Source organism: Eulemur rufifrons, chromosome 7, assembly GCF_041146395.1.
Source record: "Eulemur rufifrons isolate Redbay chromosome 7, OSU_ERuf_1, whole genome shotgun sequence".
In the NCBI taxonomy this organism is placed as follows: domain Eukaryota; kingdom Metazoa; phylum Chordata; class Mammalia; order Primates; family Lemuridae; genus Eulemur; species Eulemur rufifrons.
Genome location: NC_090989.1, coordinates 175063999 through 175087382, shown reverse-complemented (window position 1 = coordinate 175087382; position 23384 = coordinate 175063999). Strand labels below are relative to the sequence as shown.

The 23384-nt window shown below is 38.8% G+C and overlaps 1 pseudogene across 1 annotated transcript; it reads right to left on the bottom strand.

Moving 5' to 3' along the window:
- Positions 1-21076: 21076 nt before the first annotated feature.
- Positions 21077-21803, bottom strand: LOC138386988 (barrier-to-autointegration factor pseudogene; annotated as a pseudogene). Its single transcript, XR_011233903.1, has one exon. The product of XR_011233903.1 is annotated as a barrier-to-autointegration factor pseudogene (transcript).
- Positions 21804-23384: the final 1581 nt, after the last annotated feature.

Here is a 23384-nt window from a genome sequence, read left to right as displayed (position 1 = left end):
GACAGACACTCTTAGCTCACCACTGCTACCACTGAAACATGAAGACAGGCCCATTTGGCATTCTAGTCCCTGGTATAACTTCACCACAGCCTCCACCAATAACTACATCATAACACACCAAGGAATGCGTAGATACCACTAATTTTGTTTTATAGCCAAAAAAATCATATAGAGACTTCATTACCACATGCACCTTTCAGAAGCAAAGCCAAAGAATTCTATCCAACCATCATCACAGTCACATCTTCGTCCCCTGGAAAAGTACCCACCCCCCCAAAAAAAGTAAATTCAAAACTAAGAAGAAGTGACTGTTAAACTAGATGCACAGAAATCAATGTAAAGACACAGGAAACATGAAAAATCAAGGTAGTATGACACCTCCAAAGCAGCAACATAGATCTTAACAACAACAACAAATCCTCAAAATCCCAAACAAAGAACTCAAAATATTTATTTTAAGGAAGCCAAATGAGATGCAAGAAAAATCTGAAAACCAATATGAAGAACTCAGAAAATCAAAACAGAATATGGATGAGAAATTTTCCAAGGAGATAGTATCTTAAAAATAAAACAAAACAAACCCCAGAAATTCTGGAACTGAAAAATTCCCTAATGGAAATATAAAACACATTCAAAAGCTTCAACAATAGATTAGACTAAGCAGAAGAAAGAATTTCAAAACTTAAAGAAGGGTCTTTTGAAAAAGAAATGGTCCAGTAAGATAAAAATAAAGAAAAAAGCATAAATAAGAATGAACAAAGCATTTGAGATGTTTCGAACTACATAAAGCAACGGAATTTATGAATTATCAGTTTTCATGAGGGTGAAGAGAAATCAGAAGGTTTAGAAAACCTATCTAACAAAATAATAGATGAAAACTTCCAAATCTCTAGAAAGATATTTAGATATCCAGATATAGGAGGCTCAGCAATCCCCAGGCAAATATAATGTAAGTAGGACTTTGCCATGGCACATTATAATCAGACGGTCTAAAGGCAAAATGAAAGAGTGAATTCTAAAATCAGCAAGAGAAAAACATACAGTTACCTGGAAATAAAAACCCCATTATGTCAAAAGTAGACTTCTCAGCAGAAACCGTACAGGCCAGAAGAGAATGGGATGACATATTCAGAGTGCTGAAAGAAAAAATCGTCAGCCAGGAATTCTAAATCTAGCAACAATAACCTTCACAAATGAAGGAGAAATAAAGTCTTTCCCATACAAGTTAATGCTGAGGGAATTTATCACCAGCCCTACATGAAATGCCCAAGGGAGTCTGAAACTTGGAAATGAAAGGATGACATTCATCATCATAAAAACACACAGAAGTATAAAACTCATTGGTAAAGCAATCACACAAAAGAGGAAGAAAAAAAAAAAACATCAAATGGTATCACTACAGAATTCCACCAAACCACAATGACAAACAGAGAAAAAGAAAGAAATAAAGAATGTATAAAACAGCTAGAAAACAGTTAACAATATTACAGGAACAAAATCTCACTATCAATATTAACCCTGAATGTAAATGGATTAAATACTCTGTTTAAAAGATATAGATTGGCTGAATGGATAAAAAAAATGAACCACCTATATGTTGCTTACAACAAACTCATTTTACACCTATACATGGAAAGTAAAGGGATGGGAAAAGAAATTCCATGCAAATGGAAATCAAAAGGAAGCAGGAATAGCTATACTTATACCAGATAAAACAGACTTTAGGTCAAAAACATTAAAAGAAAGGACAAAAATATTCATTATACAATGATAAAGAGATCAATTCAGCAAGAGGATATAACAATTCTAAATATACAATAGTGGGGGACTTCAACACCCCACTCACAACATTAGAAAGATCACCCAGATGGAAAATCAACAAAGAAACATTGAACTCAAATTAGACTTTAGACCAAATGGACCTAACAGACATTTACCGAAGATTCTGACCAACAACTACAGAATACACGGTTTTTTTTTTTTTCATCAGCACATAGAACATTCTCCAAGACAGACCATATGTTAGGCCACAAAACAAGTCTCAACAAATTTTAAAAAATCAAAATCATATCAAGCATCTTCTTAGACCACAGTGGATTAAAACTAGAAATCAATGCCATGGGAACTTTGGAAACTATACAACTATGTGGAAATTAAATGACATGCTCCTGAACAACCATTGGATCAATAAAGAAATCAAGATGAAAATTAAAAAAAAATTTTGGAACTAATGAAAATGAAAACATAACATACCAAAACCTGTGGGATATAGCAAAATCAGTGCTAAGAATGAAGTTTATAGCATTAAGTGCCCACATCAAAAAAGGAGAAATATTATGAATTAACAATCTAATGATGCACCTCAAGGAATTAGAAAAGCAAGAACAAACCAAACCTAAAATTAGCACAGGAGAAAAAATAATAAAAATCAGAGCAAAACTAAATGAAATGGAGACTAAAAAAATGCAAAGGGTCAACAAAATGCAAAGTTGGTTCTTTGAAAAGATAAACAAAATTGATAAACTACTAGCTAGACTAACCAAGAAGAGGAAGAACCAAATAAATAAAATCAGTAATGAAAAAAGATACATTACAATTGATACCACCGAAATACAAAAGATCATCAGACTATTATGAACAAATCTATGCTTACAAATGAAGAAACCTAGAGAAAATGGATAAATACCTAGAAACATACAACCTCCCAAGGTTGAATCAGGAAGAAATAGAAAAACTGAACAGATCATTAACAAGCAGCAAGATTGAATCAGTAATAAAAAGTCTTCTAATAATTTGAAAAGCCAAGAACCAGATGGATTGATAGCTGAATTCTACCAAACACATAAAGTAGAACTAATACCAATCCTTCTGCAACTGTTCTGAAAAACAGAGGAAGAGAGAATTCTCCCTAACTCATTCTACAAGGCCAGTATCACCCTGATACCAAAATCAACAACAACACAATAAAAAGAAAAATATAGATCAACATCCCTAACAAAGATAGTTACAAAAATCCTCAACAAGGTACTAGCAAACCAAATCCAACAGCACATCAAAAAGAATATACACCATGATCAAGTGGCTTTTATATCAGGCTTTCAAAGATGATTCAACATATGAAAATCAATAATGTGATACATCACATAAACAAAAACAAAGACAAAAACCATGATCATCTCAATAGATACAGAACAAGCATTTGATAAAATTCAGTATCCTTTAATGATAAAAACCCTCAAGAAACTAGACACAGAAGGAACATACCTCAAAATAATAAAGGTCATATGTGAAAAACTCACAGCTAACATCATACTAAATGGGGGAAAGTTGGAAGCATTTCCTCTAAGAACCAGAACAATACAAAGATGCCTACTTTTCACCACTCCTATTCAACATAGTACTGGAAGTCCTAGCCAGAGCTATCAGGCAAGAGAAAGAAATAAAATATATTTAAATTGGAAAAAAGGGAGTCAAATTATCACTGTTTGCTGAAGGTATGATCTTATGTCTAGAAAAACCTTTAGACTCCACCAAAGAACTCTTAGATTTGATGAATGAATTTAGTAAAGTTGCAGGACACAAAATCAACATACAAAAATCAGTTGTGTTTCTATATATCAATACTTATCTAGCAAAGGAAGAAATCAAGAAGGCAATCACATTTATAATAGTTAAAAAAAGTAAAACATTTAGGAATAAATTTAATTAAGGAGGTGAATGATCTCTACAAGGAAAACTATAAAACACGGATGAAAGAAACTGTAGATGATGTAAACAAATGGAAAAACATCTCATTGTCATGGACCAGAATAATTAATATTGTTAAAATGACTATACTGCTCAAAGCAATCTATAGATTTAATGTAGATTTAACCCTCTGAAAATACCAATGTCATTTTTCACAGAATTAGAAAAACAATTCTAAAATTCATGTGGAACCAAAAAAGAGCTCAAATAGTCAAAGTAATTCTAAGCCAAAAGAACAAAGCTGGAAGCATCACATCACCTGACTTCAAATTATATTACTATGCTATGGTAACCAAAACAGCATAGCAGTCACATAAAAATAGACACACAGTACAATGGAACAGAATAGAGAATGCAGAAATAAATCCACATATTTACAGCCAGCTGATCTTTAACAAAGACAACAAGAACATACATTGGGGAAAGTACACCCTTTTTAATAAATAGTGCTGGGAAAACTGGATAGCCATGTGCAAAAAGAATGAAACTGGATCCCTATATCTCACCATAAACAAAAAGCAACTCAAGATGGATTAAAGGCTTAAACATCAGCCCCCAAACTATTAAAGCACTGTAATAAAACCTAGAGAAAACTTTTCTGGACATTGGTCTAGGCAAAAAAATTTATCACTAAGACCTCAAAAGCACAGGCAACAAAACCAAAAATAGACAAATGGGACTTAATTAAACTAAAAAGGTTCTGCACAGCAAAAGAAATAATGAACAGAGTCAAAAGACCTTGTAGAATGGGAAAAAATATTTGTAAACTATTTATCTGAGAGGACACTGATAGCTGGAATATACAAGAAATGGAAACAACTCAACAAAAATAATAAAAAATAATCCCATTGAAAAGTGAGCAAAGCACATGAATAGACACTTTTCTAAAGAAGACATGCAAATTGTCAAGAGGTACATGAAAAAATGCTCAACATCAGCAATCCTCAGAGAAATGCAAATTAAATCCACAATGAGATATCATCTTACCCCAGTCAGAAGGGCTATTACTAAAAAAAATAAAACATAACAAGTACCAGCAAAAATGTGGAGAAAAGGGAACTCTTACACACTTTTGGTGGGAATGTAAATTAGTACAACCTCCATGGAAAATAGTGTGGAAATTTCTCAAATAACTAAAAATAGAACTACCATTTAATCCAGCAATCCCACTACTTGGTATTTACTCCCCCCAAAAGAAATCAATATGTCAAAAAGATATCTGTGCTTGTATGTTTATTGTGGCACTATTCACAATAGCAAAAATATGGGGTCAACCTAAGCGTCCATCAACGTTGGAATGGATAAAGAAAATGTGATGTTTACACAATAAAATACCATTTAGCCATAAAAAGGATGGAATCATGTCTTTTGCAGCAGCATAGACAGAACTGTAGGCCATTATCTTACGTGAAACAAGCCAAGTACAGAAAGTCAAATATCACATGTTCTAACTCATAAGTGGGTGCTAAAAAATGTGTGTACACGGATGCATGGAGTGGAATGATAAGCAATGGAGACTCAGAAAGGTGAGAGGTGTGGATGATGAGAAATTAGTTAACAGGTACAATGGATGTTACTTGAGTGATGGATGCCCTAAAATCTCTAAATTGATCACTACACAATCTATGCATGTAACAGAATTGCATATGTACCCCATAAATTTGTACAAATAAAAAATAAATTTATGTGCACTTATATATGTGATAATGCTATAAGATATCTGCTTGGCAATGATAAACATAAAATTTAGAGTGATGGTCACTCTGGAGAATGCTGGTATTAGGCTTTAAAAAATCTGTAATGTTTTATTTCCCCCCAAAATTGAATTAAATATGGCAAAGTGTTGTGACTTGATAAAGACAGTAGTATGTGTATGAGTACACTTTTTTGAATATTTTAAATACTTTGCAAATAATTTATTACTATTTTAGAAGGTTTAAAAACCATTTAAACTAGAATTTTAACATTAAATATGATGGATTTCTGCCTACATCCTCCCCACAGGTGTACCAGGAAGAGTGAATCTATAGAAATTGTTCCTGTGCTCGGAGATTAGGCTATGCCAGCAATTTGCAAATATTCCCAAGCTGATTTTAATAATTTGTCCCAGAGTTTTGGGTTTATAATCATTGTAGCAGAGGGAAGAGGGCGTGATAGGTAAATTGAGACTAGGAGGTGACAAAAGATGATCTGATGCAGACTAAAAATACTATATTGTATATTTGAAATTTGCTAAGAGTATAGATCTTAAACATTCTTATCAAAATGGAAAAAAAAAAGTAATCGTGTAAGGTGAGCGACGTGTTAATTAACTTGATTGTGACAAATAATCATGTCCCAAAATATACATATATCAAATCATCACTTTGTACATTTTAAATATGTACAATTTTATTTGTCAATTATACTTGGATAAAGCAGAAAAAAAAAGAATATACAAGAAGGCACCAACTGAGGCTAAATTGGTTTAAAAAAAAAAAGATGATCTGATTCACTGAAATTGTCTGAAATGTGAAATTTAATTCTACATTCTACCCAGAATGAAGCCAGGACATTGGAGGATGACACAATGATAAAAGCTGCAGTTCTGGCACAGATGAAGAGACTCCTATACCATAAAGTTTAGAAATAGTGACAGCTTCCTTTCAGAGAGTACTTATGTACTAGGCAGGGTACTAGGTAAATTACATTTTTAATTCATAAATAATATTTTAATATCTATTATGCAGAAGAGAAAATTGAGACCCATCTGTCCACAGTCACCCAGACGTTGAATGGCAGCATCAGTAATCAAACCCAGGGTTGTTTGATTACAAATGAATGCTCTTTCATTGTTCCATAAGACCGCTAACACATTATGAATAAATAGGTATATTTTTACGTCCAGAGTGGCTAGTCCTGTCTTTCTAGAATGTATATTTCTGGGCCTCATATTTTCTGAAAATTTTCTATCAAATAAACTTACTTTTAAGACACTTTGGGTATTATTTTCACTCCTCAATCCCTAAAATTGTTCTCTTATATGGGAGAGCTTCTCTCACTGAACAAGTAGAATAGCTTCTATATTGGTTGACTATCTCTGTTATTACATTTTCCATTCAATTCATGAATAAGTGCCTTATTCCATTTTTTAGAACTCTTAAACTCTAAACTAAAAAAAAATAAAAAAAAAAAGAAAGGAAGAAAGAAAAAGAAAGGAAAGAAGAAAAATAAAGTGAAAACTTCCAATTGCTTTTTTTCCCACTTATTGTTCTTTGGCTTGCCAATGATTTTAGCTAATCATATGCCTTTACTCAAAATTACTTTTACAGGGAACATCTCCAAATCTATAACCAGTTACTGAATTTATCAAACCATGGGGGTGGCAGGGAGAAGATAAGGGTAGAAGAGAAACATATGCAAACATGCACACGGCGCATATATATTTTAACGACTTATCCAGGACCACACCCATTTTGTCACTTAGCCATTCTGCAAAAGAGCTCAACTCATTCTGCAAAAATTAGATTGAAAAAAAAATCCATCAACAATCTTATTTCTTTACTGATAATCACTTGAAAAGTTCTGTTGACATTATACGGTTATATTCTCAGAGGAATTCTCCCCCTCTCCAAGATTAATTTTCATTTTTCTCAGACGTATTTTTTGCATAAACCCAAGCAAAACAACATTCTAGATGCTCATGGAAAATTCTCTTTTTCCCTTTGCAAATATTATGCTGAAATCTGTCATTCACTCTATGTCCCAAATCAACAAATGGTAAATATTTCAATATAGTAGTCTGGTATATTTTGGTATCTTCCTCTCTAAATTCCCTTTAAAGAAAGATTATGCCCTTCACTTAACTAAAGATATCTGCAAAGGAACTAAAAGCAGTCTGGAAAAATAAATTAAAAGTGTCTTTGTTCTCCTCTATTGTCTCATACAAGGACCTTTGTACTTAAGTAATGCTGTGGAAAATGTCTTTGTGTTCTATCAATAATACATAGAGGCTCAGTTTATTTCATTTTATGTTGTTTTTACCTCTGCTTGGCAAACAAGACTCTCCTGACTTTCTCATTCAAATCAAACTGTAGAATGCTAATAAAACAAATCCAAACTAATAAAGCCCATTTCCTTTATATTAATCCTCTTAAAGTTATCAGGGACACACATCCCTACATATGAATAGTACAATCAGGCACAAAGTAGGAAGATAAAATATGGATAAAGGGACTATTAACATACAAGACTTTTAAGAAAAGGATAATGACAAAGGTTGTGCTGAACTTGATGATTATCTAAGACGTGTTGGGTGGAGACTCCAGTCTACAGGAAACATCTAATACTGTTTAACCCTCACAATCTTTGCGTGAGCATTATTTCAGCATTGATAAAAAGGATTTCTTAAGTTTTATTTTTACATTAATCAGCTTGGTTTGAAAAAGATTTCAGCCTGCAAACCACAAATTTGATAATTGTTTTTCTAAGTGCTTAGGGAGACTGAACCGTTCTAGAGACTCTTTGCTTTTCACAAAGAAGAATTTCCTTTAACATCTAGTTTAGTTAATTATAGCAGTCAGGGTGTGATTTCTGTTTATATCCCTCCGGTTGAATCTGCTCTGGCTGGGTTTGGGTCAGAGCTATTTCTAGGAAATGACTGCTACTTTTTCTCAAACTAAAATTTCTTTACATTTTTCTTTTTTCTATTTTCCAGCTTGATATCTTTGCTACTTTATTATGACAACAGGTGACCCATGTGCATGTCTATAACAAGGCACCTAGGCATGATATATGGGGAATATTCTCCTTGAATTATTAAAGCCACTATATCAGTTAAGACTCATCAGTTCTAAGTAACAGCAATCAAGCTCGGTTTAAAGCAAACCCAACCAATGAAACAAATAAAAAGAAAAATAAAGGAAAATGCATGGTGAGAATACAGAGGCATCCCATGGATCCTAGAGCAAGAAATCTGTTGGGTTTTAGAAAGCACTAGATTTGGGAATGCAAAGGCACTCTGGAACCCATGGGCTCTCTTTCCCGCCTCTCGTGGCTGATTGATTCCATGACTTCAGTGTCTTCTCCCTGGAGAAACAGCTTTATCTGTTATACAATGCAGACAGAAGATGGTCCCCAACAACTCCCAAATTTTATGGGTAACAGTAATTTTCTCATGGTGTAATGAACTTTCTCTTGTCCCCAGTTCCAGATTCCCAGGAAAGGAATCCAATGGGAGGCAAATTTGGTACAAACTCCTACTTCATGGGTCAGTTGTCCAGTCGACTGGGACTGAGAGATCAGGGTCTCACTGTATGAGACCCACAGGAGTAGATCAGGGAGGCAGTTAAGAGCATTTGTTGAAAGGCTGGTAGATGCTCTATGAAATTTCTCCTCCACTGTGATGAAGAGAGAACAAATTTGCACGTGTGCTAGGGTAGCAGGGCTGAGACCAGTGAGACTCCCACTGGCACATGAGCGCATCCAGTCTTCTGAGGCTCCAGAATGATCTGGCTGCCATCTTGGCATGTTCACCAAACAAGTGGTAGTCCCTGAAGTAGTTCATAGTTTCTCAAAAAGTGGGATCTGGTCAGCATGGCTTCTCTGGTTTGATGCTCTGTTGTACTAGCATTAAATTCTGCCTACATCTAAGATGTCTTGGTATCCCTCCAGTGGAGAAGATGATGCATTCCAGACATGTGATTTTTCTAAGGCCTTGTGAATATGTGAATAGAGCTGTCCAGAGAACTTTAGTCTAGAAACTGAAATTTAATACACCTCCAAGGAGATTTTGTAATGAAAAATTTTCACACAAATTACATCAATGTGTCCAAATCAAAAAATCATATACAATAGAAACTTAAAAAAAGAGAGGGAGAGAGAGAATTGAATTTTGTAGTTTGCATTGTTTGTTCCACACACACAAGCAAGTCCTGATTCCCAATTAAAGACATCTTTCCTTTTTCTGCTAAAAGAACAACAATAGAAAATCCTCTGGACTATGCCATCAAAATTCATAAACCTGTACTAACAAAAATTAATCAAAAACTCAAAGTACAATTATTCCTTCTGCTGTGATTTCATCCTTTCCCCACACAAAGGGAGCACTAAGAACTGATGAGGGTATATACTGCTGGGAGATATTGGCAGTGTACTTCAGAGTGACCAATACGGATATGCACTTCTGCTCAAAGATGTTTTCTTCTTGACTCTTTTTCAAGGGAGAAATTAGTTCTTATGCCTATACATGCATTAACCCACATTGCCCCTACACCGAAAGCAGGGCAGGTATCATTGGCTTTGATGTACAACAAGCATTAAAAGTGGCGAGATTTTCCTTTTTGCTCTTCTCTTGCACAACTTCCAATGGGTTACACTATAATTCTATGCAGTGGCCATAATGAAAAAGAGGAATGAGCCAAGGGAGACATTCTCTAATTTACTAAAATGCAAGAGGCTTATTTGTTTTGTGTGCACACATACATGTGCACATGTGCACACACACTCTACATTTCCTTCCTAGGTTTATTAGATTTTGTAATTTTTTGTAATCACCCATTTATTTTGTGTGATTCTTGGATTGATGTCTGTCTTCCTACAAGACTGTGTGCTCCTGAGGACAGGGATTTGCTAGATACTGCTGTTTAGTAACAAGTGAAACCAAGAGCCTAGGGCAGTGCCTGGCAACACAGTAAGGAGTGGGAACCCTACTCTGGAGGCTGACTGCAGGGCTTGAATCTCAGCTGTGGGACCTCGGGTAAACGGCATAACCTCCCTGTGCCTCAGTTTCTCTTTGATAAAACAGATTCTTCCTATTTGATGAAGATGGCTATAAGGATGAAAATGAGTTACATATAAGCACTTAGAAACAGTGCTGGCATATAGTAAGTGCTATATATGTGTTTGTCAAATAGATAACAGACCCTCAAATGTTTGTTAAATGAATGTTTAACAAATTCTGCAGAGAAGGGAATGAGAGGCATTTATCATTTTACAAGATCTGAGGCCTTGTATAGGTATATGGCTTTATATTTTCCCCCCCAAACTCTACCAGTTCTTTTTTTGCATATTATTTTTACATAAATTTAAATCCAGGGCATTACTCCCTTTTCCCTCTGAAGTGGCTCAAGGATCTTACGTCCTACTATGTGTAGACCCTAGTTTATCTGCTGGGTGCTGCCTGTGGGTGGGGAATGGGAAGTCCCTCTATTGAGAGAGAAAAACATTGGCATTTTTTTTTTTCAATTACCAGTTCTCTCTAGACATGAGAAAAATCATGGTGCCTTAGTAAATTTAATTTTAGTTTCCTCATAAAAAGAACACATGTTCATTATAGAAAAATTTAAAAAAATGTTCATAGAGAAATAAAACAAATCATCCATAGTCATACTGCACTGAGAAAATCACTGTTTTGTCAAAAATGTTATGATATATTATATCCCAGGTTATAAATAAAAAAGCACAGTCACCTAAAAATTGAAATTATAGTAAACATTTTATTCTAGTATATTCTTCACTTAAACCATGAACATCACCTCCCCATGTCACTAAATAGTCTTCAATATGAGAATTTTTATATACTTGTGTTTTTTCCATCACATGGATAATTTATTTTATGACTCCAAGATTTTTGGATATGTAGAATGCTTGTGATCTTTTTCTATTATAATGATGCTGTGATCAGCATCTTCACAAGAGGACAAAGGAGCTTTACCAGAAAATACTAAGAAATAAAAGAAAAAAAAATCCCCACAGATGAGAAATCCCAGCCTTGATATCAATGTTGAAGCCCAGGGAATATTTATTTCTGATTTCGGACTTTTCAATAAGTTTACATTTAACCTTTTAACCTTCATATTCTTGCAAAGTATTTTCAAAAATGCCAAAAATAAGTTCACAGCGTCAGGATCACCATTTTTGCTCAAGAAATACCTGCTGAATGATCGACTTCTATTTGAGTTCTTTGTGAAAAGTTTTAGGGTTAAATCCATAAAGCAAGCTCCAGAAAGAGAGGGCAATTTGCAGACCAAGATACTGGAGCAAAGCTGAAAGCAATTCAAAAAATAAAGGGGGAAAATGCATGGATGCGAAATTTTACTTTTTGGTAGATGCTTAATAATCAAGAGATTTGAGCTGTTAGTTTAACGAACACTTAAGAATTAATTCTTGCTTTCTCACAGGGTCAAGAATTATAGAGGTGAAAGGTGATGTATTCTTACCTTCTTGCGTCACAAGTGGAATACAGGGTCTCAAAGAGTTTAAATAATTTTCCCAAAGGTTCATTTGGAATAAAACCCAAACTCTTCATCCAGGTTTAGCAAACTCCACCTGCCCTAGTCTCTCCGATTCCCCAGCCATCAGCCCCGGCTGCTCTCCCATGAAGGTCTCTGTTTCGGGCCTCCAGGAAAACGGGAGCCTCAGGTGGGCCCTTCCTGCTGCCAGACAAGCACAGCGCACCTCCCTGTCCACACACTCTGCTGCTGTCACCCCTTCACTCTCCTCTAACCCTCACCCCTCCTTCCCCACCCCACCCTACTCTGCTTGCTTGCTTCCTGCTGAGAAAAACGGGACAAACAAGGACAGAAATTAACAGGCCTGCATTACCCCATGCAATTACTTGCCAGCCTCTGCACACACATCTTTGCCTACTTGCCTGTTACCACAGTTAAATTTTCTCTGTTCTTATCTAAGGCCACCTCTTCACCAGTCCATGAGAATTCCCACATGGCTCAAGAAATACTCCCTTCTCTCTTCTACATCGGCAATTTTCCCTCTCTACTGATTAGTCTCATCTGCAGACAAACATACGGCAGGCTGTTATTTCTCCCATATTAAAAAAAACAAACCCCCCAAACACCCTTTTCTTGTGACCATCCTGGCCCTACTTACTGCTGCCCTATCCCTTTGCAACTTGACCCAGCAAAGCTCCTGAAAGAGTTGCTTATACTTGCTATCTCTGATTCCCCTCTTCCTATTCTCTTGTAAGCTAACTCCATTCCCATTTTTTTTCTCTTGCTGCTCCACCAAAATTGCTCAAAGATATGCTGCTAAATCCCATGGTCATTCTGCGGTCCTCATGTTATTTAACGCATCAGCAGCATTTGATGGAGTTGATCAGTGCTACATTTCTCTGTTTGGTCTCTGGGACATCACACTTTCTTGATTTTCCTTTTACTCCATGGGTTTCTCTTTCTCAGAGGCTTTATGGGTCCTCTTCTTCCCCGCAAGCTCTGAATGGTGGAGTGCCCCAGGGCTCAGCCCTTGGCTTTGTCATCTCCATCTCACCTACCCCCTATGGTATGAAATAACAGATCCCTCCTTTGAACTTTAGACTCTTATGTCCAATGATGACCTGTTTAGCATCTCCACTTGGATGCCTAATGATGCCTCAACATCAACATGACCAAAACTGAACTCCAAGACCACCTGACCCCTCCATCACCAAGGCTGTTCTTCTCTCAGACTTCTGAATCGATGGCAACACAATTCACCTACTTTCTTAGCAAGTAACCTCTTCCGTGTGCATCCCATATTCAACACAAAATATTGGCTTGACCTGCAAAGTATATCCAGAATTGGACCATGTCCCATTACCTTTACCACCTCCGTAAATCTGTCCATGCCACCATCATCCCTTGCCGGATCCATGCAGCAGCCCCCTGACTGTTCTTCCTGCCAGGGTGGTCCTTTAGGAATGTAGGTCAGATCATGTCACTCCTGTGCTTAAAATTTGCTCTGAGTTTCACTCCAAGTAACATCAAAATTCTTACTTTGGCTACAAAGACCTACAAATATGATTCCCCCGTTAACTTTCTAAGCTTCTCCTTGTCCCCTCTGTTCCAGCCACCCTGGCCTCCTTGCTGTTTCTGAAACATGGTTGGCCTGCTCCTGCCAGAGGGATTTTTGCAGTGTCTGTTCCTTGCCTGCTTCTCAATTCTCCTATGTGACTTCTTGGCTACCTGCTCATCATTTGTGCAAAACTTCTTTTCCATGAGGTAAGGAGGTTTTCACTTCCCTCTTTAGTACGGATTCTACCCCTGGCACTTCTACCACTCCCTGTCCCTTGCTTTCTCAATCCCCTCCTATCATGCACTATTTTTGTAGTAGTTATCAATTTCTAACATGCAATATAACTTGTTTATTATGCTCATTGTTTATTGTCCAACTCCACCTCTAGAATGTAGGTGCTGTGAAGCAGAGATCTTTGTTTTGTTCACTGTTGAATTCTCTTGTCTAACACAGGGCCCATTTGTACAACGGACCCATGAATGAATGGATGCTCACTCCTCTCCATGATCTTTGCACTAACTGTGCCTTTTTTCTGGAATATTCTTTGCTTCCTGTCACATGGTGACTCCTTCTGGTCATTTGGACTTCAAAGACCTCAAAGGGTCTTCCCTATCAACACAATCTGAAACGGTCACTGATTACTTGCCATCACTCATCCTATTTTCATAGTTCTTACGGCTATCTAATATTTGCTCATTTTTTATATATTCCGTGCCCCCACCCTTACTCTTTCTTATTCACCTCTGAATCCCTAGGACCCAGCCTACATCACATACGTCATCAAAACATTGCCTGGCATACATCAGGCACTCGCTTATTGCGTGAAGAAGTACCTTACAGCTAGTATACCATCTAGAAGTCATTTCACAAACTGTGTACTAACAGCAGCATCTGATGCAGAACTCTTTCCCACTATAGGTTAAAGCCCCCCTAATAAGTGTTCTGCCAATTTAGCAACCAGAAGATTGCTAAACAAGAGGCTAAAGCATGACATTGTTACGAAAATTTTGGTACTTGTCCCCACAGCCAAATGAAGAATGAGGACAAGTAGTTTGAGGAAAAGGAAAGAGGAGTTTATTAATTTGCCAGCAAATGAGAAGGATGCAGACTCTTGTCTAAGTATCATCCTCTTATCTATATGCAGAAATACAGAGCTTATAAAAGGAGTTTTCAGCTTCAGGTTATGCTGTTTAACTATAGCATCTCTGGTGAGGACAATTCCCTTGAGCCATCACCTGCAGTACAAAAAACAAAGAACACTCCCCTACCCCTCTGATTACTGGCCTTGGGCAGGAATGCAGGTTTTAATTCCCCAAAATGGTGAGGGGATTTTAAAGAGATAGCTTGTAAAACATTTTACCCTTTTTCAGGCCGTTACCTCTGTTAAAATACTACTATTTTTTAACAGACTGTAGCCATCATGATTTATCTAACTTAGTCACAATCTAACTTTCAGACATGTGGTTCAAACCCATGGAGTGTCGCAAATCTTGAACTGTGTTACTCTCCTATTTCACAGGGTGTCTATTACACTGACAATATTTTTTTTTTTTTGCTTGACATTTCCTTAACTGTTTGTAAATGTACTTGTTTTTGTCCCAGTATATCTGAACAAACGTAGAGCATCGCAATCCATTGCTGTTTCATCCATGTTTCGATGCCCATATATACTCAGGCAGAAAAGGGATGCCCCTTTTTTCCATGCAGAGGGGAAGCCATGAAGGAATGGATGCTGACAGCACCCTGTGCTTGCCCACACTCTTCTTGGAGTTGCGCTATGGGAACAAATGCTCATTTCAGAGCTAGGTATGGCACAGGGCATACACAGGAAGCCTCATGGGTATCCATAAACATTCACGGGTTATGAATTCAGAGAACAGAGCTCTGAGATATTAAAGGCAGAACATGTCTTTCATTTGATGACAATGCATACTCACGTTACAACTGTGGGTTTCACTATTACCCTGTGCACCTTAAAAGCATAACAAAGTTCTGCGCATCCTGGACAACTGCAAACATAGTCTGTCCCCTGGGTGATTTGGGGGACATGGCAAATTCTCAGAGCCTTTTGCTGAATCATCCAAATGCAACATAAGGCTGATGTTGCTGATGGAAACCCCCCAGAGCCCTCCAAGTTAAATGAGTAGCTGATGGGGCAGAAGGCAGGGGCCCCTACTAGCTTAGCTTCACCATGACCTCAAGCCTATTTCCCGAGCTGTTCCATTTTCTCTAGACTTGACCCACATGTGGCATTCTCATCTCTGACACCCCCATGCCAGTAGCCCCAGTGTCAAGTTCTCTTCACTTTCCTGTGTTCTCTTAACCTACATGACCCTCCTCTAATTTTCTCTAGGATTTTAGCAAGCAACACAGTGCACATGTGGGTAAAAATTGGAAGCGTTTCCTGGGAGGAAGTTTCCTTTGTTAAAATCAGTGTTAAATTACATACCTGAAGCAGGGAGGAGGAGGTTGCAGCCCTGCTCCTGAGCAGATGAGGAAGGATAACAAGGAGAATCCTCTCCAGAGAGGTAAAAGGCAGGGCTGAAGAAATGAGGGGTGGGGGTGGGCTCCCATAGGGAGTGGCCGGAGAAAGTGGTGGCTATATCCCTAAAACAACAGCTACCCAGTCAATGCACGGCCTTTAAGCCAAACTGTCTTTAAAGAATAGGAATAGGAGTCAGGGGCAGATATCGTGTGAGCAGTTAGGTTTTAGAGAAGTATATTTTAAGAAATGCCATTTAAACAAGTCAAGCACATATTCCTTAACAAAAAGCCCTTGAGAAAACCAGGTTTGCCCCCGCGGTGAACACGCCTTACTGCTTAGTACAGGAGAAACCGCCAGAGTGGGACACTCCAGCTCTTCATTCGGTAATAGACCCATACCTTACACTTAGGCAATCGCTACTTCCTTCCCCTCTATCCAAGGGGCCCTACCTCCTTGCTGCTTAGGAGACAGACATGTGATGCAGGTCAGCCTTGAGGACCAGGGATGGTCCTGTGTCTCAAGCCTGTCCACTGAAATGTGGTCCTGGGAGTTTTGTCAGGGCTATGGGGAAGGACAATCTCTCTTTTTCATTGGAGATAATGCTGGAAGCTGGAAGCCCATGGCCACCATGGTGGGCAGGGACACAGGAAGAGAGCTTGCCTGAGAGGGCAGCCAACACAGAGAAGGAGTAGGGGTGGGAAGGATGGAGATAGCTGAAGAAATAATTCACACACCTGCATCCAGTTTTGCCTTTGCACTTGCACACCATCGAGGCAATGCACCCTTATTGCCTAAGCCAGTTTGAGTTGCATTTCTGTCACTTGCAGCCGGAAAAGTCTGACAAATAATCAATATTAGCTAACACAGTGCTTACGACATATGAATCACACTAAACCCTTTATATACTAACTCGTATAATCCTCTAAGAAGACTATGAGGCTGATGCTATTATATGCCCATTTTATGGCTGGGAAAACTATATGATCCTAAGTCAATGGTGGGTTCAGAATTCATCAAGCTGTCTATCTTGATGCCCTTCACCACTACATCCTACTAATGTGAGCATGAATCAACTTGAAGGGCAATCTTTATGGTTTCCAGAGTGACGAGTCTGGGCCCAATGAGGGTTAGAGGATTTCTTTGGGCTCTTACTTCGATAGAATGTAACCTCTTACTTCAATAGAAAGGCAAGGACTGCCTTTCATTGTTTAAACCCCGGTGTCTAGCATGTACTTGGCCCATGATTGTATAGTCAAGACAGTTGCTAAACTAAAACGGAAGGCAGGATTCTTCGGAAACAGGACTGTAGTTTGCCTATAGGATAGAAAATAAAGGTCTAGAGCCAAGAACCTCCCCAAATAAAAGTGTGCACACGCTTGCACAAATGAGCAGTCTAGCCAAGGGACAGACCCATACAAAGAATTGCATATAGGACTGCGTAATGAATTGCAATCCACTTTCACAAACGTGGAATATTTTTTGTCTTTTTCACAATAGCTAGGGCTGCTGCTTAAGCCATAAAGGAAATCGATTTTCTGAACTCTCTTGGGGTCCTACGCAGGTTCCGACTATACCCTGTGTGTGTGGCAAGTTCTATCCACTTTGCTGCCTCTGCCCCATGGGTGATGAGCACGGGTTTTCTGCTGTCTGTCCCCCCACCGGCCCCACCTTCTTTCAAATGTCCGTTCTGATCAGATGGACAAGTCAGGCTTTGCCCAATTAGTCCACTTTAAGTAGCTTACCCTGTACTTTATTAAAAGCAAAATCCACATTGGCTTGACAAGATTAGAGGAAAATATAAAAATAAATTACTGTATTAAAATTAATTAAATGAAAAGCTGTATCTAATACCAGGAAATGATGGACTTCACGGGAGCAGTGAAGCCCTTAGTTCAACAAATGATTTTTTAAAATCCTAAAAACTCCCAACCCAGGGCTGAATTAAATATTCTACACCGAATGCAAAAGCGAAAAGATGTTAATTTTGGCTTTTTGCACAAAGTGAATAAAAAGTTCATTCTGCTCGTTGCTCTGCAGAAAAATTCTTTTGATTACAATGCCATGCCACAGGGTGGGCATCATAAATAACACCACCTTGTACGTAGAGAATGATTTGGTCTGACGATCTCTATGAATTTTGGAAACATTCACATGAGTGCAACAATAATTGTACCGAGGAAGAAATAAAAAAAAGACCACAGATTCAACTGCTCAGTTTAACATTTATTGAGCACCTATTAGGAGCCAAGTGATGGGCATATAAAATGGTGAGGAAACTAGAAAAAAGAGGAGAGGTGACCAGGATTAGAATCTGATACAAAATGACAAATACTTTGAGTTTTCTGTACCCTGTCCTAATTACTTTTAAAGCTTACCACTTGACAATTTCAAATTCCTTCATTCGCTCATCAACAGTAGAAGGAATTGGAGTAGGATTTTAATGAGTATAGAATCAGTTGGGAAAAATAAAGTCCAAAATGCAGTATGATGGAAATAACCAGATACTTTTATTCTTCATTTGTGTTTTGAATTTCTGATACTGATAGGGTTTGGATGTTTGTCCCCTCCAAATCGCATGTTGAAATTTGATCTCCAGTGTTGGATGTGAGGCCTGGTGGGAGGCATTTGGGTCTTGGGGGTGGATCCCTCATGAATGGCTTAGTGCCCTCCCTGCTGTAATGTGTGGGTTTCTGCTTTATTAGTTCACAGGACAGCTGGTTGTTTAAAAGAGCCTGGCACCTCCTCCTCTCTCTTTTGCTCCTTCTCTCACCATGTGACATGCCTGTCCCCTTCACCTTCTGCCTTGATTGGAAGCTCCCTGAAGCCCTCACCAGAAGCAGATTCTGGTGCGGTGTTCCTTGTACAGTCTGCAGAACTGTGAGCCAAATAAGCCTCTTTTCTCATAAATTACCCAGACTCAGGTATTCCTTTACAACAAAGATGGACTTAGGCAGATACTATATTCCCTTTAGAAATCAATATGCATTTTGTCATTTTTCTTGCCTGTGTGTACGTTGATGAGGAGGGGGCTGGGTGAGAGCTCAGAGCCGGAGCTAAAGTAGTCAAGTAATAACATAGGTTTTCTTGGCTGCATTTTCTTCTTCTAAAGTGAGTCCTCACCAATGCCACCACACCCCAGTAAGCAAATGGAAAAGTGAGTGGAGCTTGGGACCAAAGACGATTCGGGCTGTCTGGGTGGACCCCAGCTGTGTTACTTGGAAGCCCAGTGGCAGAGGGCCAAGGACTCAGCCTCTCTGGGCTGCTATTTCTTCCTCTGTTAAAAGGGGATAAACAAAGCTCTCCTAGGGTGGCCATGCAAATGAATGGGTCAGTCCATTCAAAGCTTCCAGCACAGTAAGGACTTGGTACATATTAGGTTCCCTGGTGATCTGGTCCTCAATAGAATTCCAGTACATTTCCATTTCCCCTTCCTCAAACAGACTTAGTTATTCCTTAGTCCACCTTCTCCCCATCCCCTGCCTTATTTTTCCTTATAGTACTTATCACAGGAGACATATTACTGTCTTCCCATCCACGCCCCTGCAGTAACTACGATGACTCTTTTCTTTTCATAAATGTTTATCTCCTGCCACTAGGACCTAAGCTCTGTGAGAGAAGAGATTGGTTTGTCCTGTTGCCTGACATATGCCTGGATTCCGGAATAGTGCCTGGCACACAGTAGGCACTCAATAAATATTATTGGTATGAGTGAATAAGCTAGTCACTCTCAAGGGCTCTAATACTTCCTGGCATAAATCAGACCTGCAGTTCTTTCTTCCTTGAATCTGAACCTATCATGAATATGCTGAACATTCCTGGGGGTCCTGATCTGGATTTGAAGAGACCCAAATGATTAAGTCTACCTGGATTCATAATGGACATTGTTTCTCTTGTGTATGTGGTATGTGGTACCTTGAAATTTCATCAGAACATTTTCTTACAATCCCATGCCCCTAAGAAATAATTATAAACTAGCCATCTGGGCCCACAAATTGTGTGTGGACAATACTGAGCCCATACTCTTGGGTATCAAACATTAGCCAGCTCTGAGTGGCTGTACTCCCATTTACATGGTCTATTTGTCTCCAGTTTGCTGCAGTCCCTGCCCCTCCTTAATGTCTTCCTGCAATTGTGAGCAAGTGTCAGTTGCAATTTATCATTGCAATTGTGAAATATTTCCTAAGATTGGAAATCTCTTAAACAAAAGTAGGAAAACAGAAGAATTGGTGCTTTAAGAAAATGGGAGAAAGATTTTTTTAAAAAAGGAACTAGAGACTGTTTTATTTGCTGTGGAACCACCCAACAGACTTGACTCTTAATGTTACCTGGCCCCTCTTGGCATCTGACTTAGCTCCTCTGCGTTAGGGAGAGGCCCCTACAGATGGGATCACTCAGCCAGCTTGAGTTTCTGCTAAATTGAGGAATATTTAGGTTTTTTTTTCTTTCCTTGCTGATGTTTGGGTGTCAACTTATTTTATGACATTTAACTTTATGCAAGCAATGCTTTGAATAATATTTCTGTGGGATAATAATTCACAAAAAAATTGTGAGAAATTGCTGCTCCTCTAGGATCAGAAATGATAATCTGATTTGAAAGCATTAGAGCTGCAGTACCCAACCCCGGGTACCATTACTGGTCCGTGGCCTTAGGGACTCGGCCACACAGCTCTGTACCCTACCCAACCCCCCATCTGTGGAAAAATTGTCTTCCATGAAGCTTAGGAAGGTGGATGTGGCTCCACAGCAAGAGGTGAGCAGCAGGCACAAGTGAAGAAGCTGCATCTGTATTTACAGCCGTTCCGCCGTTCCCCATCGCTGGCATCACTGCCTGAGCTCCATAACCCGCCCCCACCCCACCGCCCATCCATGGAAAAATTGTCTTCCATGAAACTTGTCCCTGGTGCCAAAACGGTTGGGGACTGCTGCATTAGAGCATTTTATTTCTGATTATATTTATATACTACATTTCGATCAGTCCCTATCAGTAATAGGTACTATAGTAGAAATGGGCTCATGGTTAAAAAAAGACTAGAAAATACAGAATGAAATAAAGTTCCTTCTATGAATTATCTTTCCTTTTTTTTTTTTTTTTTTTTTGAAGGCCACTGACTTTATTGATCTAAAAAACTTTACAAGGACAGTGACTGTTCTGCCAAAAAAGGAGCCAAATGGCATCAAACAGACCGGAGATTAAAGGTGGGGGTGAGGGAAGGGACCAAGAATCCACTCAGGAAAGCTGGTAACTGCTAAAATGGAGCTGGCAGGGGAAGGAGAAGGGAGATGCATGCAAGAGCAAGAATTCCAAAAAAGTTGAAATGGTGAGGGGAGAAAACTCCCAAAAGACCCTAGAGTATATCGGAGGTGACTATGACAACAGCAATCTTTTCCTTTGTAGAGGACAGAGAAGGAGTCCCCACTCAGCTGCAAATTCTGGAGACTCAATGCTGGGACTAGGGATTGCGGGATTCCCAGAGAGCATCACAAGAAGGCGTCGCACCACTCTCGAAGGCAGCCAAAGCAGTCCCGTGACTGCTTGGCATTGGCGCCACATGGGTCCTTCAGCCATTCCCGGAAGAGGTCTTCATCTTTCTTTAGCACCAGAAACTGGCCAAGGACCACATAAGCCTTGTCAAAGCCCCGTTCCTCCAGCTTCTTGCCCAGGACTTCACCAATCCCAGCGAGGCTCCCCACTGGCTTTCCCCCCATAGGCTCTGCCACGAAATCTCGGTGCTTTTGGGAGGTTGTCATCTTGATCGGGTTTAGTCAGCACCTCCAGTTCCCATAACGGCTCCTCGCGCCACCCGGCCGCCTGCTTTTTTTATTTAACATAAAAATAACCCCAAAAACCAGACATTGTGAATTTCCAAAGGACTGAGGGCTCAGTGGGCTCAGAGGAGTCGGTATGTATTATTTTCCAAACTTATTTTGCTCATAGACAACCCATTTTTTAAAAATTACAAAAGATCAATCGGGCAAGTACTATGGTTTTTGATCTTTACTTTGCAGAGAATACATTTCCTACATTTTGTAGATCAACTTTTTTTTTTTTTTTTACGGAGACAGAGTCTTGCTCTGTCACCTAGAGTTCAGTGGCGTCATCATAGTTCACTGCAAGCTCAAACTCCTGGGCTCAAATCATCCTCCTGCCTCAGCCTTCTGAGTAGCTGGGACTACAGGTGTATGTCATGATGTCCAGCTAATTTTTCTATTTTTAGTAGAGTTAGGGTCTTGCTCTTGCTAAGGCTTATCTGGAACTCCTGAGCTCAAACAATCCTCCTGCCTTGGCCTCCCAGAGTGCTAGGATTACAGGTGTGAGCCACTGCACCTGGCCCCATTTTGTACATCAACTTTAACGGGGTCCATGAAGATAATAGTACAAAGATATCACTTACATCCTGGATTCCTAAAGATAGCACTTACATAAACATGGTAGACAGACTTTAAAAAATAACCACTAATATCTCACATTTATTAAAATCATATCACCGCAGGGCGTTATACCAAATTCTCACTATATATTTTGTCTTATATTTACAATAACTCCCCCCAAGGCAGGTAAATATTATCCCCATTTTATAGGTGTGGAAATCGAGGCATTAAGACATTAAGTAATTTGCTCAATATCCCATTTGGAAGGAGTGAAGTTAAACCATCAGGAAAATATGTCATGTATGTGTGTTTTTTGGACATTTGTTCCCTTTAGTGATATAAAGAAATAGCTAACATTTATTTAAATGCTTATTATGAGTCAGGCACATATGGATTTTATATGTAATTTAATCCTCTGTGAACTAAATGCTCTTATAACTCTTTGTACAGATTAGGAATTAGGGTTCAGGGAAGGCACATAACTGATCACACAGTAAGTTGTGGGGCCAACCCTGCACATCTGGGATGCTAATCCAGATGCTGCAGAGATGTGCCTTGAGCATCTGATCCTAATGAAGTTCCTTGAAAAATACTGATATCCAACTAGAGTTTAAAAGCACAGAAGGAAATAGAAGCATGCTTACCGAAAGCATCAGAACTGCATCACTAAGATGAACTGAACAAAATTCCAGTCAATCTTTCAACAACTACAGTGAAGGTTTTTCTAGGCTTTCAACATGTTTGTGTACCTATTTTATTCTTTATGCATAAACTACTGTCTACTAGATTTTCCCTTTAAAAAATAACTTGTCAATGAATTGTGTGTGAGAAATTACAGAACCAGCTAGCTGGGTACGACTGATCTCCAACACGCGGCTGAGGCCACTGGGAAAAAGTGGGCATCCCTGTTCTCGGTGACATCTTCCTTCAACTGGCAGTGGGTGTCACAGCTATAAGGTGTGCTCACCTTGCAATAAAGAGGTTGACAGATTCTTCGAGAATGTAACAGAGGCCT